This window comes from Oryctolagus cuniculus, chromosome 10 (assembly GCF_051225735.1).
Source record: "Oryctolagus cuniculus isolate XC-2025 breed Fujian yellow rabbit chromosome 10, ASM5122573v1, whole genome shotgun sequence".
Lineage (NCBI taxonomy): Eukaryota > Metazoa > Chordata > Mammalia > Lagomorpha > Leporidae > Oryctolagus > Oryctolagus cuniculus.
In genome coordinates this window covers 88,015,900-88,029,954 of record NC_142876.1, presented here as the reverse complement: position 1 = coordinate 88,029,954, position 14,055 = coordinate 88,015,900, and the positions used below count along the sequence as shown (strand labels likewise).

The 14,055-nt window shown below is 38.1% G+C and overlaps 1 protein-coding gene across 16 annotated transcripts in view; it reads right to left on the bottom strand.

Annotated features, from left to right (window-relative positions):
- The window catches only part of LOC138843963 (uncharacterized), a 291,590-nt gene that overhangs the window by 123,724 nt on the left and 153,811 nt on the right, over positions 1-14,055 (bottom strand). For 4 of the 16 annotated variants that reach the window (XM_089305469.1, XM_089305472.1, XM_089305470.1 and 1 more), the window contains exon 4: positions 2,727-2,830. The exons of 4 other annotated variants lie outside the window; for them this stretch is intronic. The gene's annotated coding sequence lies outside the window, so the exon portion shown is untranslated. Of the gene's footprint in view, positions 1-1,054; positions 1,752-2,726; positions 2,831-4,377; positions 4,512-14,055 lie in introns of those variants that run through there. 8 more of the 16 variants (XR_016214241.1, XR_016214240.1, XR_016214236.1 and 5 more) reach the window with 5 other exon arrangements.

Here is a 14,055-nt window from a genome sequence, read left to right as displayed (position 1 = left end):
GAAAATGTATATCATGAAAAAACTGCACATAGATTTCAAAAACAATGTACCAAAATAAACCTATATTTGGTTCACCCTCCAATGGCTGCCGCGGCTGGCGCGCTGAGGCCGGCGCACTGCGCTGATCCGAAGGCAGGAGCCAGGTGCTTCTCCTGGTCTCCCATGGGGTACAGGGCCCAAGCACTTGGGCCATCCTCCACTGCACTCCCTGGCCACAACAGAGAGCTGGCCTGGAAGAGGGGCAACCGGGACAGAATCCGGAGCCCCGACGGGGACTAGAACCCAGTGTGCCGGCGCCACAAGGCGGAGGATTAGCCTATTGAGCCTAAACCTGTATTTTCATTGCATTTCTCATGAACGTTTTGAAGTATACTTGTAATTATTACAGATGAAAATTAAAAGACCTCAATATAAACTGATAGGAGTACGGCAATGACTCTCATGGAATATTTTGCACTGCACTTGAATACTCATTTTATTTTATCCTAGGGATCTGATTGGGTATTTCTGCAGATACCAGCAACAAGCACAGAATCAAGGTTCAGATTCTGTTTGTTTGGCCTGGTAATGCATGATAGCAATTAGCAAGAGTATCTTGTTTCAGTTTTTGCACAACTCAATATGAAATTGTTTGATAATGTGAAGAGAGGAAGAGGAAAATTCAACTCTAAATTTCCCTTGGAGTTGGAGTGAGAGCATTTGGAATTCAATACAGTCTTCTGGGTAACTGAGAACTGAATGTCTGAAAAGTACAGGAAATGGAAAACTAAGGTACATATGTTTCATTTCTGTCTACCTACACCCAGAGCTAGCTACCAAGTCCAATACTTGCCTATACTCAGATAATAATGAGTTAGTGATGGATTCTATCTAAATATGAAATACATCACAGATATTCACTTATTAATCGTATCCTAGTTATTATCTGTTTCCTTACCCACTTACCATTACCAGAGAAAGAAGCAAGAGTCAGAAAAGTACAGCAGATAAGAAAACCCAAGAGGTTGGAGACCAAGGCTTCAAACATTTACTATGCCTCTTCCTAAGATGCTAAGCTTCAGCTTCCCCAGCTAAAACCCTGGAGTAACAATGTTTCACTTACTGGTTTCTTATGAGTTAAAACATATATGTAAGATGGTTGTTCAATAAATCTTCACTCTACCTATTAAATCAGAAAAGAAAGCTTAAGCTTATTTGAGAGCTTATTTGATTCTGTTTGAAAATCTGTTCAGCATCTCATTCAGACTTCTTTATTTGTTCATATATAGAGATTATCCAATCCAATTCATCATGCTCATCATATTGATAAAAATATTGAAGCCGGGAGAGTGGGAAGAAACTTTCTCAGGATCACATTCCTACTCAGTAGTTGAGCAAAACCAGAATTCGTTGATTGCTAGTAACAGTTATTCATTGTAGTACCTTGAGCAATAGACAGATAAGTAGACACATGATGAGAAGAATTCTAAGCACCCATGGATTTGAAGGAGGAGTGAAGACGTAGGTGCTGGGAAAGACAGGAGTAAGTATTCACAGTGGTCTCGGGGGCAGACAATCTTGAGTAACCTTTCCAGGATTCTTTCACCAGATCTTTCAGCCTCAGCTACTTCATATACAACTGCCCAAAACTCAGGCTCCTAGAGGAAGAATCTGACTGTCATCAAATCAAAGGATGCCCGGCCTAAGATGTGATCAGGGATCAGGTGCACATCGCCATAAAATTACATGGAGTCAGAGTTAGGGTCAAATTCCTAGAATAAGCCAAGAAAAAAGAGAGACAAAACAAAATAGGTATAAGGCAAGTATGAACTGCCTGTTTAAAACAAGACAAAACCTCTTCCAAGGGCAAGACATAATTTTTAAATATGTGATTCTTAACTTTTTGGTAATTTTAGAAACAAGCACTTTCTTGATGTAAAATAGTTTCTTCAGTACAGCTTCTGATTGATGGATGTTGATCAAAGCCCTTGGGGCCAATTTTTTCCTCCTGAAACATGGCTTTGGAAATACTGGAAGTTGGCAAACTTGCCGTAATGGGCCTTAACCTATATCCAGGGTATGACTCAGACACGATACTGAAGATGCCCAGTTTCCTCAATGAATATTTAAGCCACTTGGGAAATCCTATTTTCATGATTTTTAAAAACATTATTTTGTATTTCTTGGGCAAATCAAGTGCTACGCTGAAGTAAAACTGTGACAACCCACTACCCCCCAAAAAGCACAATATCCTGAGGATAAGAACAACTGCGGTTGTGTCATTATTCTGCCATTTGCTAACTTGGACAAGGCCCCCTTATCTTCTTGGACTTCAGCTTTTAAATATATGAAATGAAGATGATGAACTACGTACTTTCTATTGAAATAGCAGAACAAATTAATATGAAAATGAATGTTTTGAAATGTAATAAAAACTATACTCCATGCAAAAGTTTTAGTTCAGTTCCTTTAAACATAATATCAAGACATACAGAAATAGACACAATAGAAAATAAACACTTGAAAAATATTTTTAAATTGCATTTTGTTCTATCTCTAAGACAATCCAAATTATTACTGAGATATTACTATATCTAGCTTCTGCCCTGTGATGAAAGTGTGATTGGTTTGAATGCCTGAGCACCCTTACAAGCACCCCAACACACAACCCCAACATACTGCTATTTCCTCAAACAATAAATTATTTGAACAAACTGGTGGGCATAAAAAGTTAATAGGCTGCTCACCTCTGGCCTCCATTTTGCTACTTTCTCTAGAGCTGAAATTAAGGCCAATGTTGTAACTTAATCACCATTCTTGGATTTCATTTGAGGCCCTTGGGTAATTTCTCCTATAAATGAAAATATTAAATAGCAAGTAAATATAAAATCTGAACAAAGAGAACACTTTTGAAGTATTTTATTAAATTACATATATTCTTTTCTTTTTTATGTACTTTGATTTCTTTGATGGTGTCTATAGAATGTAATAGTCATATTCTATTTCCACTCCTTCAAAGGAAAAAGAAAATTACCTTGAATGTTAACAAGTCTATGGAGAGTCACCTTGGATAATCCCGGAACTCTTCTAAATTCTATAGACAGAGCCTTAATCTTTGTTCTTAAGTAGCCCAGAGATGGTAGAATATGGAGAAAGTTTGTTCTCTGCTATACTTTCAGGCCTTGAGATATACGTGTGATCAAATCTAACAACCAATTTCTGAACAAGCATGCCTAGTTAGGAGCCCAAGCCCACAACTTGGTTAGTTATCAACTAGAGTAAGGAGTGGGTGAACACACATAGGAGAGAGATTCATGATGAGCACTTGTTATTTCTCCAATTAATCTGCAATTTTAAGGGAAGTCCCCTCTACCTTGCCCCAGAACTAGCAAAATAAATTCATCAAAAATCTGTCTAATGGCCAGATATCTTTCCCACTTTGATACAATGACACTCCAGGTAGTAAATGTGTATTATAATTCTAAAGAGGAAGTTATGTGTTCTTTCTCTGATTGATAGCCAGTCTTATCTCCATCTTCACTCTTTCAAGTATGTATGTTGAATATGTATATATTCCCCTGCTGTTACTGTTAGTGCAGCTGGCCAAAGCTGTTCTATTTTGAAGATGCTGATGCAAGAAAATAAGAATCTTAGGAAGTCGGCCAGGATCGTGGTTCAGATAGTAGTGGTAGTGAATCTATTATTGGTACCATGTTGAACTTACCCTTTACCTTATTGAAGGTTTGCTTTTCGCATCAATTGCCATGCTCCCTCAGATGTGCTGAAATATGACAGGAACTACAGTCGGAGGATATTGGAGCATTTTATGGCCCTCAGGATTGTTAATTATAGTCTGACCTCTGAAGTGACTGGGTTGAAAAACTGATTATATATCCCCTATGTTTGTCTTTCTCTTTCTCTGTGAGGCCATCTGGTCTCTCATTTTCCTTCATTTCTGCACTCAGTTTCATTCTTCTTTTTTTGACACTTCTGCTAAATCTCCATCTCTGCACATATGGCAGAAGACAGCTGCCCTAGGCTTCCTCACTCACATGCCCTTGACATTAACATGTCAAGTAGCAAGTAAAGACTGAAACTCTCATATCTTTGCTTCTAAGTCACTGAGAGGCCCTGTTGGCCCATTTTATCCACCTATGGTTCAATGAGGAATGTCATGTAAACTCCAAATATGGACTCCAAGAAAAAGCAATCTTCTACCCTGCATTGCAGTGAGCCCTTCATGGCCATTATCTTTGTCTAAATACTCAGGAACCCTGTAAGGTTAGTATTAGGATCTCATTTTCAACTTAATGAAGCAGAGTCTCAAAGACATTAAGTAATTTGCCTAGGATTATACACATGTAAATGTCAGAAATGGCATTTGGGCCCATTTCTTGCTCATCTTCAAAACCATTTTTTGGGGGCTCCACAGGGACAGGCATGTATGGATGGAGAAGCATCTGGTTGACTGCCTGGTTGCTGAAGGCCTTGTTTCATTCCATTATTACCTGCTGTGAACACTTAAACAGACACTGTAGTATACAAGTCAGGATGAGAATAGCAACCAATGATCCTAAGAGTGGCACTAACCAGGTAATGAAAGGATTTCACAGAGGAGAGGAAATGGGGAAGGGGGGGCTCTCTGGACCCTTGTGAGGATTGTTTGATGGACGTGGTTTAAATCTGATCCCAGCCAAGACCGGGAGAAAGGCCACTCAACTTTTGCCCCCAGTGGGCCCCTGTAGATGACATCCCCAGTCAGCAAGAAGTAGCCAGAGAGACTCATCATTGCCCCCTTTCCTATCATCAAAAGGTCAGGATGGTAGCTTTGAGATCCGCATGGAAGGAAGGCCTACACTTCCGGGAATGTAAAGTTCCTACCTGTACTTCCAGGGAAGAAAAGTCCTTGTCAAGGTCCCTGCGGGTGCTTAAAGGTCAACCAATGAGGATCAGACCCGCCTCAACCTTTAACCCCCACGCCCTGAATCTATAAAAGGAGCCCTCCCAATCTCTGACGCACAACTTCCCTGGCCCCCGCTCTGTTGCTCTGTTGGGACCAGGGAACCTCGCCTGGGAGCGGAACCCCAATAAAAGCGGGTGAAATAAAAAAAAAAAAACACATTTTTTTTTGACACTACCTTGACCTACCCTAAAACATGGATTCTGAATTTTCAGTCAGCATCAGAATTATTTGGCAGGACCATTAAAAATCCAGAGGACTGGGCCTAATACCCACAAATCCTGATTCGATAGGTCCAGGGATGGGGCTTGAGAATTTGCATTTCTCAGAAGTTCTGCTCTGAAGCTCAAACCATCAGTCTGAGGATGACACTTTGAGTGACACAACTCTATACAATCAAGAAATCAACCCCCCCCCCTCTTTTTTTTTTTTTTTTTTTTTTTTTTTTACTTTTTCCTATTTCTAGGAATACTACTATGCTGTTGAATAGAAGGGCAGCAACAGAAGAGGGCAACCCTGTCTTGTTCTAGATCTTAGAACAAAGAATTTCAACGTTTTTCCATTCCACATGATATTAACCTTTATTTTGTTGAGGTACAATCCTTCTAGACATAATTTGTTGAAAGTTTAGATAATGAAAAGGATGATGAATTTTGTTGAATGCTTTTTTGTGTGTCTATTAAAATCTTCATATGAATTTTGCCTTTCATTCTGAGGTAATATATTATGTTTAACTGTTTTGCATACATTAAACTATTCTTGTATCCCTAGGATGATAAATCTCACTTGATCATGGTGAATGATATTTTTAAGATGCTATTGAATTCGGTTTGCTAGTATTTCCTCAAGGATTTTTCATCTATGTTCATCGGGGATATTAGCCTATAGTTTCACTGTTGTTGTTGTGACCATGATTAGAAAGGAAGAAGTTGAATTGTCCCTGTTTACAAGAAGCAGGATCTAAGGTGCTCATGTGAAAAAACCTAAAGACTCAATCAGAAGAAAAAAAAGCCTATTAGAACTAATAAATAAACTTAGAAAAGCTGTAGGATATCGCATCAACATACAAAAATCACCAACATCAAACTATATGAAAAAACATTCAAGAAAATAATCCCGTTTATTATACTTAAAAGTGAGAAAAAATTAGGAATCAATTTAATCAAAGAGGTGAAAAATCTCTACACTGAAAACCTACGAATTGCTGATGAAAGAGACTGACTGAGGATGACATGACCAGGTAGGAATCTCATGTCCATGGATTACAAGCATCACCATCATTAAAATGTCCATTCCCTCCAAAACAATCACTACTCAATGTTGTCTCATGTCAAAATGCCTAGGACATTTTCCACAGAACTAGAAAAAATCCAAAAATTTTGTGGAACTACTACTGAAGATTCTGGATGACCAGAGTGATCTAGAACAAGAGGAACAAAACGGCACTGTATGTCCTGACTGAATTCAAATAGGCTGCAAAATTATAGTAACCAAAGTAACATAGTCCTGGCACAAAAAGAGATGCAGACAAATTGAGCAGAGTCCAAAAATGAATCCACGCATTTACAGCCAACTGGTTTTCCACAAAGTTTCTATGAACACATAATGGGAACAGGATAACCTCTTCACTAAATGGAATTGGGGAAACTCAAGGAAATCCTTTGATTGTGACAACACAGGTGAATGCAGCGTACCCTGCATGAAGCAGAAATAAGCAAGATAAAGTGATACAGACCCCAAACGATCTCACTTGCATGTGGACTCCTACCAGACGCTCTGGGTAGAAGTGAATGGGGAATAGAGGACATTTATCAAATCAGTTAGACAGGAGGAGAGATTTATTGCACAGCATGATGCCTATATTAATAATTAAGCATTACATATTTCAAAATACCTAGATGAGAGGATTTTGAATGTTCTCACCACAAAGGTATGATAAATGTTTGAGGTGACTTACTAATTATCCTAGCTTGATCATTACTCAATGTTTACATGTATCAAAAAACCATATATCACATATGTTACATATATACATATATTACATGTATCAAAACATCATAATACACATTATTATTATCTGTCAATAAAAAAGTTAACTTTTTCATGGATTGACAAAATCCTCTGAAATTCCAGAATAATATCCCAGAAATAATCAGAATACAGTAAGTTCTTGTGCAAAGTTTTATTTGCTTTGTCTAATCCCAGTGTCTTTTTCATTCTGCTTTTAACGTGTATTCTTTCTAAGAAGGAAAACACCTGAGGGGGGCGTTGTGGTCCAGTGGGTTAAGCTGCTGCTTGGGATGCCAGCTTTGCACATTGGAGTACCTGAGATCAGTCTCATTGCCACCTCTGCTTACCTCACACAGCAAGTATTACAAGAGATAGGTTGAGTATCAACAAGGACATACCAAGGCTATTCAAGACATTTGTGGAAAATGCCTAGTGGGTAAAAAATTGTGCATATAGTTCAAATATATTGTTGCACCAATACAAACAGTTTTGAATTTCATTTTTCCCTACAATGCTTTTGACGTACCCTGACATTACATGTTCTATTTATATAAAGTACTAACACAGGTGAAAATACTCGACAGGGATTGAAATGAGGATGCTGCCTGCAGGCCATGATGGCAGAGGTGGGTGCTGGAATGGTTCTGTTTATTGATCTGGCTGCTGGTCACATGAGGATGCACAAATTGTCAGGTTTATGAGCTTATGTCCTTATGAGCTGAGCTATGTCTGTTAGATCTAGTATAAACAGGGGAAGTAAATTTTTTACAAAATCACTTGTACAAAAGCAATGTATCTAACTATTTTGTCACATATATTCTAAATTTTGACATCTGGAAAGAAAAGCTTAAAGGAAAACACTCTAAAATGTTAAACATGGTTGTCTCTGGGTGGTGAAAACAAGGCTTGATTTATATTTAAAGTTTTCTGCCTTATCTAAACTTTCTGAAATATACATGCATTACATTTATAAAGATATTTTAACCTACTGAGTTTGATCTAGATGTTCTGGGTTAAAGCAAATAAATTTTATTAAACTAGAAGGAGATAATTCAGAAACAGAAATCCAAGGCCTTTTTAATTTTTATTTTATTTTTAATTGGTATTTAATAGATTCAGTATAGGTCATAGATACAATTCTAAGAATATAAATATACTCCCTCTCTCCCTTTCTTCCTCCATCCATTTTGCTGTAAATGATAGAATTTCATTTTTTATATCTGAATAATATTCCATCATGCATATATACTACCATTTCATTATCCATTCATCTGACGATGGACACCTTGGTTGATTCCCAATTTGGCTATTTTGAACAGTGCTACATAGTGGTGCAGGTATCTCTTTGATACAATGTTTTCAAGTATTTGTGGTATATACCCAGTAGTGGGATGGTTGGATGATATGGCCAAGTCTCCTTATAGTTTTTAAAGAAATCTCCACACTGGTTTTTTCAGTGGCTACATTAATTTATATTACCACCAACAATGTATAAGTATATCCTTTCTACCACATTTCTGTCAGCATTTGTTATTCTCAGTGTTTTGGATTTAGCTATTCTGAGATTGGTGAGATAGTCTCTCACATGGTTTTGATGTGCATTTCCCTGATGGCTAGTGATATTGAGCATTTTTTGTATATTTATTGGTAACTTGTATTTCTTCTTTTGAGAACTGTCTAGTGAGGTCTTTTGTTCATTTCTTAACTAGATTGGTTGTTTTTTATTGTTGTTGTTTAGTTTTTTTAAGCCACTGACATATTCTGAATATTAATCCTTTGTCAGGTAGCTTACAAGCATTTTTTTCCCATTCTATTGGATGTCTCTTCACTCTATGGTTCATTTTCTATGCTGTGCAGAAGCTTCTGAGTGATAGAGTCTCATTTGTTTAGTTTTGTTTTGTTCGCCTGTGCTCTGGTGGTCTTCCCCAAGAAGTTTTCCTCTACACCAAACAAAAGACCTTCAACTATCTAGTACAAATGTCAGAACGAGGAAGTAACTGTGGGAATTGTAGGAATGTGAAACTCACTTTCTGGCCAATAAATGATATTTCTCAAGGGCACTTTCAGCTTTTATTATTATTTACAACCCATGGTTCATGAGGGTAAGGCTCTTAGCAAATGTGAAAATGTTCATTTCACGAGGTTTTCAAAAACAGGACACAAGTGTCCAAGGACCAAGTGATAAATAGAGTAATAAATTAGATCTCCAACCCAAGCGCAGGGATGGTAAAAACTCAAGAAAATCACTCTTGTGTTTTCTAATCATTTTATATTTGTTACAATGATAAAATAGGATAAAAATACAGATGTGCCTGTGCCTAGGATTCTTAAAGTGGTCTTTCATCACCTCTTCCTTGAAGCCCTAGGAGGGTGAGGCTTTTCAAAGAGATTATACAATTTATGTCAAGCACCTCAACATTCGGATGAAAGGAAGAAAGTTTTTTGAGAGTCAGTGAGGAAAAAAGGATTAACGATGTGACCTTCCATTCTACTGTCTACTTCCTGGAGTTTCACTCACCCTCCTGACATAAGACAACCAGAGAAGTGGCAGAAGCCACTGGAAAGAGAGGCTAAGCCTAACTTGGCTGAACAAGAAAGTAGTACTTTGCTGCAGCTGGTCAACAGTTTTAAAGACTCAGCTAGCTATAAGAAATAGCTCTCAGTCCAACTTTCAAAAAATAGGCAACTTGTCCATTGACAATAGATTAACCAATGATATGTATACACTACACACACACAACACACACACACACACAAACACTTTCATATAAAGTAGTGACACAGCACACCAGTAAGATCCTAGGCTCTGAAATCATATTCCTTGAGTTTGAGTCCTGGTCCCTTCAATCACTAAGTGTAGCATCAATTAAATTACTGGACCTGCCTAAATCTAAGCTTTGTGAACACTCTTATTCCTTTTTCACAGTCCCTGTTACTCTTCCCTTCCCATGGTCCTCTCACCAGGGGACTGTGCATGCGGGCTTCCTGTCCACATGTCTCCAACTCTCTCTACCAGTTTGAATGCCAGGCTACCAGCTGTACCCAGCCTATTCCCTAAGAGTTATTTCCTGCTTACAGGACAATGGTAGACCAACTCAGGCCCAGAAAAACAGCAAATTTCTCTACTATCATATAATAAGTTGCTACTGCATGTTTCTATTAAGCTTTGAACCCCAGCCTTTGGAAGGGATCCCCCTTCTAGATTTGTCTTTCTCTTGGGAGTCCTCCCCAGCTCCCGTACAATATATAGTTCTCTTACGTTCTTTTATCACAGGATTCAGCAAACTTTTCTTATAAACAACACAGCGAGTTTAACAAGGGTAGCTCAGGGTCAACAGAAATAAAACACTAGGGCAAAATCCAGTCAGTGGCCTGTTTTTGTACAACCTATGATCTAAGAAAAACAACTTTTTTGAAATTCTAAAAGATAAGGAGAAGGAGGCTTCATAAAACTTTTAACTATTTCTATTAATTTAGGCACTGGTCTTTAGCTCAATTTTCTCTGTTTTTAATTATCCTTTACTCATTATCTTTCTGCAAATTTAAAACCAGCAAACAAACATTCTCCCTGTTTTATTAGGCATAGTAGTTTGTCTCTGTCTAGATCATCTCTTAACTCAGTTTGGGGTCTCTCTTTGCAGAACAAGAGATTCATCACCATGTTCAGATAACATAAAGCCTTCTGCAAATCCTGCCCTTCATCTCATCACCACAAGAGAGGAAATTAATACAGAAACTGTGGCACACGTGACAAAGAATGCACTACTGAGTTATCCCTTCCAGGAAGGACTTGATGACCAGCTGTGCAAGAACAAGGTCAGCAGACAGCCTCTGGCTGTCAGCTTTTTCAAGTTTGCCTTCAGCTGCAGAGAGCATTCTTGTTGAGGTCATGCCCTTGCGAGGAAGCCTGCATCCAGTGACTGAGCAACTTGGAGATGTAAAGAACCAGCTATCTTAGGGATGCACAGCATGTTCATAGGTAAAATATTCTAATTTTTCCTGTCACTTTGGCCAGTGCTATATAGGACATGCATCAAAGTTTGACTTCTCCCTCTGGCTAATGCTGGTCCTCTCCGTTTCAGAGGTATAGATCCCCAATGCAGTTCTTGCACCCCAAATTCTTACTCAACATCTAAAGAACATACCTTGCTGCAGAAACTTATGTTCCTATTAATTTGAAATACATTGTGTTTTTCTAACACATTTTGAATATTATATGCCAGGTACTGACCTAGGTATCGGGATTACAACAATACAATGAGCCACCTGTGTTATCTGCTCTGTGGCAAAAAAATGAATATGAGTGGGTGAATGAACTAGATAGTCTTTGGTTTATGTTGCAGGTGACTGGTTAAAATTTTGTAGATCACCACTGACCTGACATGAATAATTTTGTTCTCAATTTCTGGACACAACTTGTTTATAGAGTATTGGACAGCCAGGGGCCGGTGCTATGGTGTAGCAGGTAAAGCCGCCACCTGCTGTGCCAGCATCCCATATGGGCAGCGGTTTGAGTCCCCGCTACTCCATTTCTGATCCAGTTCTCTGCTATGGTCTGTGAAATCACTGGAAGATGGTCCAAGTCCTTGGGCTTCTGCACCTGTGTGGGAGACCTGGAAGAAGCTCCTGGCTCCTGGCTTTGGATTGGTACAGCTCTAGCTGTTTTGGCCATTTGGAGAGTGAACCAGTAGATGGAAAACCTCTCTCTCTCTCTCTCTCTTTCTGCCTCTGCCTCTCTGTAACTCTGCCTTTCAAATAAGTAAAAAAATCTTAAAAAAAAAAAATCCTGGACAGCCAGCCACCCCTGGCTTTCTTTCAGTTCAGTGCACTTTCTCTTCCGTCTCTTCATTCTTAATTTAGGAAATCATTCAGACTGTAGCTTCCTAGTTTTAGACATTCCCATCGGCAACTGGAACATCTACTTTGGGGATGTAATTGAAAAGACTAGAGAATGTACTGAAAATATTTTGGCTGATAAATGTTAAAAAATAAGCCAAGGTAGTTTGGCCAAGATCTCTGGAACACCAGAGTTTTTTAATTATAAGAAACAATATTTCTTTCCTGTTGAACCAAAGAGTAGCAAAATTTTGGCCAAACTTTGGCCAAAGGTGATTTATAGGAAGTTAAAGAGAGGCTGATACTTGGGCCATACTGAAGGGAGAAATTTGGTTATTCTTCCATTAGTTTTTACCCTTCACTGTGCAATGTTTTTGGTTTCCCAAAACTTTTTAATATTGAGTTTGGGTTTTTTTGTTCCTTGGGAATTGGGTAAGTTCTAGAAAGAACATATACAGATTGGTTATATATTTTCTCATTAAGCATTATCTTTCTAAGCTCCCAAGTGGCAAATTAGCCAGGTCTGAACAATTATTATTGCATCCAAATCCAAGTCATTAAGTTTGCTTTGGAATTATGATGTAACCCAGAAATATTAACCCCTGGTATGGGTTTCTAAAGTCTTGTCAAGAGTTCCCCTTAGTTGGACAATGTTTGAAATAAATATATAAATAAAAATAATAGTTAACAATTACTGAGTGCTTCTGATCACTATGTGCTAACCACTGTCTAGAATACCTGATACACATTTTAATTTTAATCTCTATAAGTATCCTATAAGGTAGTTATCATTATCACGTCTATCCTACAAATAAGGAAGATAAAATTTGGGTGGATCAAATAATTTGCCTTAGAAACATGTAGCTAGTATGTGTCAAAGCCAATATAAAATGTTAATGTATTACCATTACATTCACAATAGAATAAAATGTCATTCATTTGGAAGACATCAAGTTTATGATGTAATTATTCCATGTTAAGAAACTCATGACATCTTGTTTACATGCTGCTTCTAATGCTCTTCTGTTCAGGAGCTGTATCTGGAATTAAAAAGTGCTTATATCTTAATTCAGTCCACTAGAAGAGTAATAAGCCCCATCAAAGGCTTTAGTTTCTGGGGAGGAAAGGGAAGACAAAGATAAATAGTTTGCAGCTCCTGCCCTCAGGGAAGTCAGAATCTATCCAGTGGATTTCAGTCTTTATTTTCTTGGGAATTTGAGAGTCCCTCATAGCTTTTGTGAGCTACACTAGGAAAGGAATGAAGGGGATCTCTAACTCACAGTTATTACTGAGACAACCATTCGCAGTTCATTGTGCTGTTTTGGAAAGTGCCAAGCAGATTTCCTGAGTGATACAGAGTTAGAACCTATAGCCACTGCCCGTCTCATGACTACTGTCAGTATTTAGTAGGCAAAACCTATGCAAGTTACATTATAGTGAGCACCATTTCATGCAGGATGTGGTTCTAATCACAAGCTGATGAATCCTGTATTTCACGAGACACTGCCATCTATACATCCAAAGAAATATTTGTCTGTAAGTCACATTTCTGCTATATACTCATATCCCAGGACATAACTGGTTAACCAATGAATTAACAATACATCAGCTGGGCCAACCCTATCACTTTTCCTGGAAGTTTTGGATGTATGATTTCTGTCCTTGTGAGTGGCTAAACCAATAACACCTAAAGCTGAGGGCAATGGGAGAGCCATACGTTTGTATGTGACAATGAGAAATGAAGCCAGCTATAGCTAGAATAAAAATAATACTGATCTACAAAGGGAAACAGCTATGAGAAATAGAGAAAAAGTCATGAAAGGCTTTCAATTTTCAGTTCCGGTTACGTTCTCTAAAATATCCCATTATTCTTTCAATGAATTCTCATTTTTAGCATAAGGCGGCCTTAGCTAGTTTCTGTCACTTTTCACCACTAACATCTAACTAATCTATGAGCCAAACAATTTTTACTGAAGTTGTCATGTACACTTGTACACTGCACAACTCTAGGGGTTGTGAGTTATATCATAGGTTGTGTTACATAACCAAATGCAGTGACATTGATCTTTATGAACATTGAGTCCTTGAGCAAATGACACCCTTAGTATTCAATTCAATTCATCAAATATTGATTAAGTACCTATTCTACTCAATCAATTCTATTCCCTAGAATACACTAGATACAGGATACAAGGATTAAACATAAAAACAAGCTATACTTTCCACATGGTCACAATCCAAGAAAGCAGATCAACAAAAAGCCATGGCAA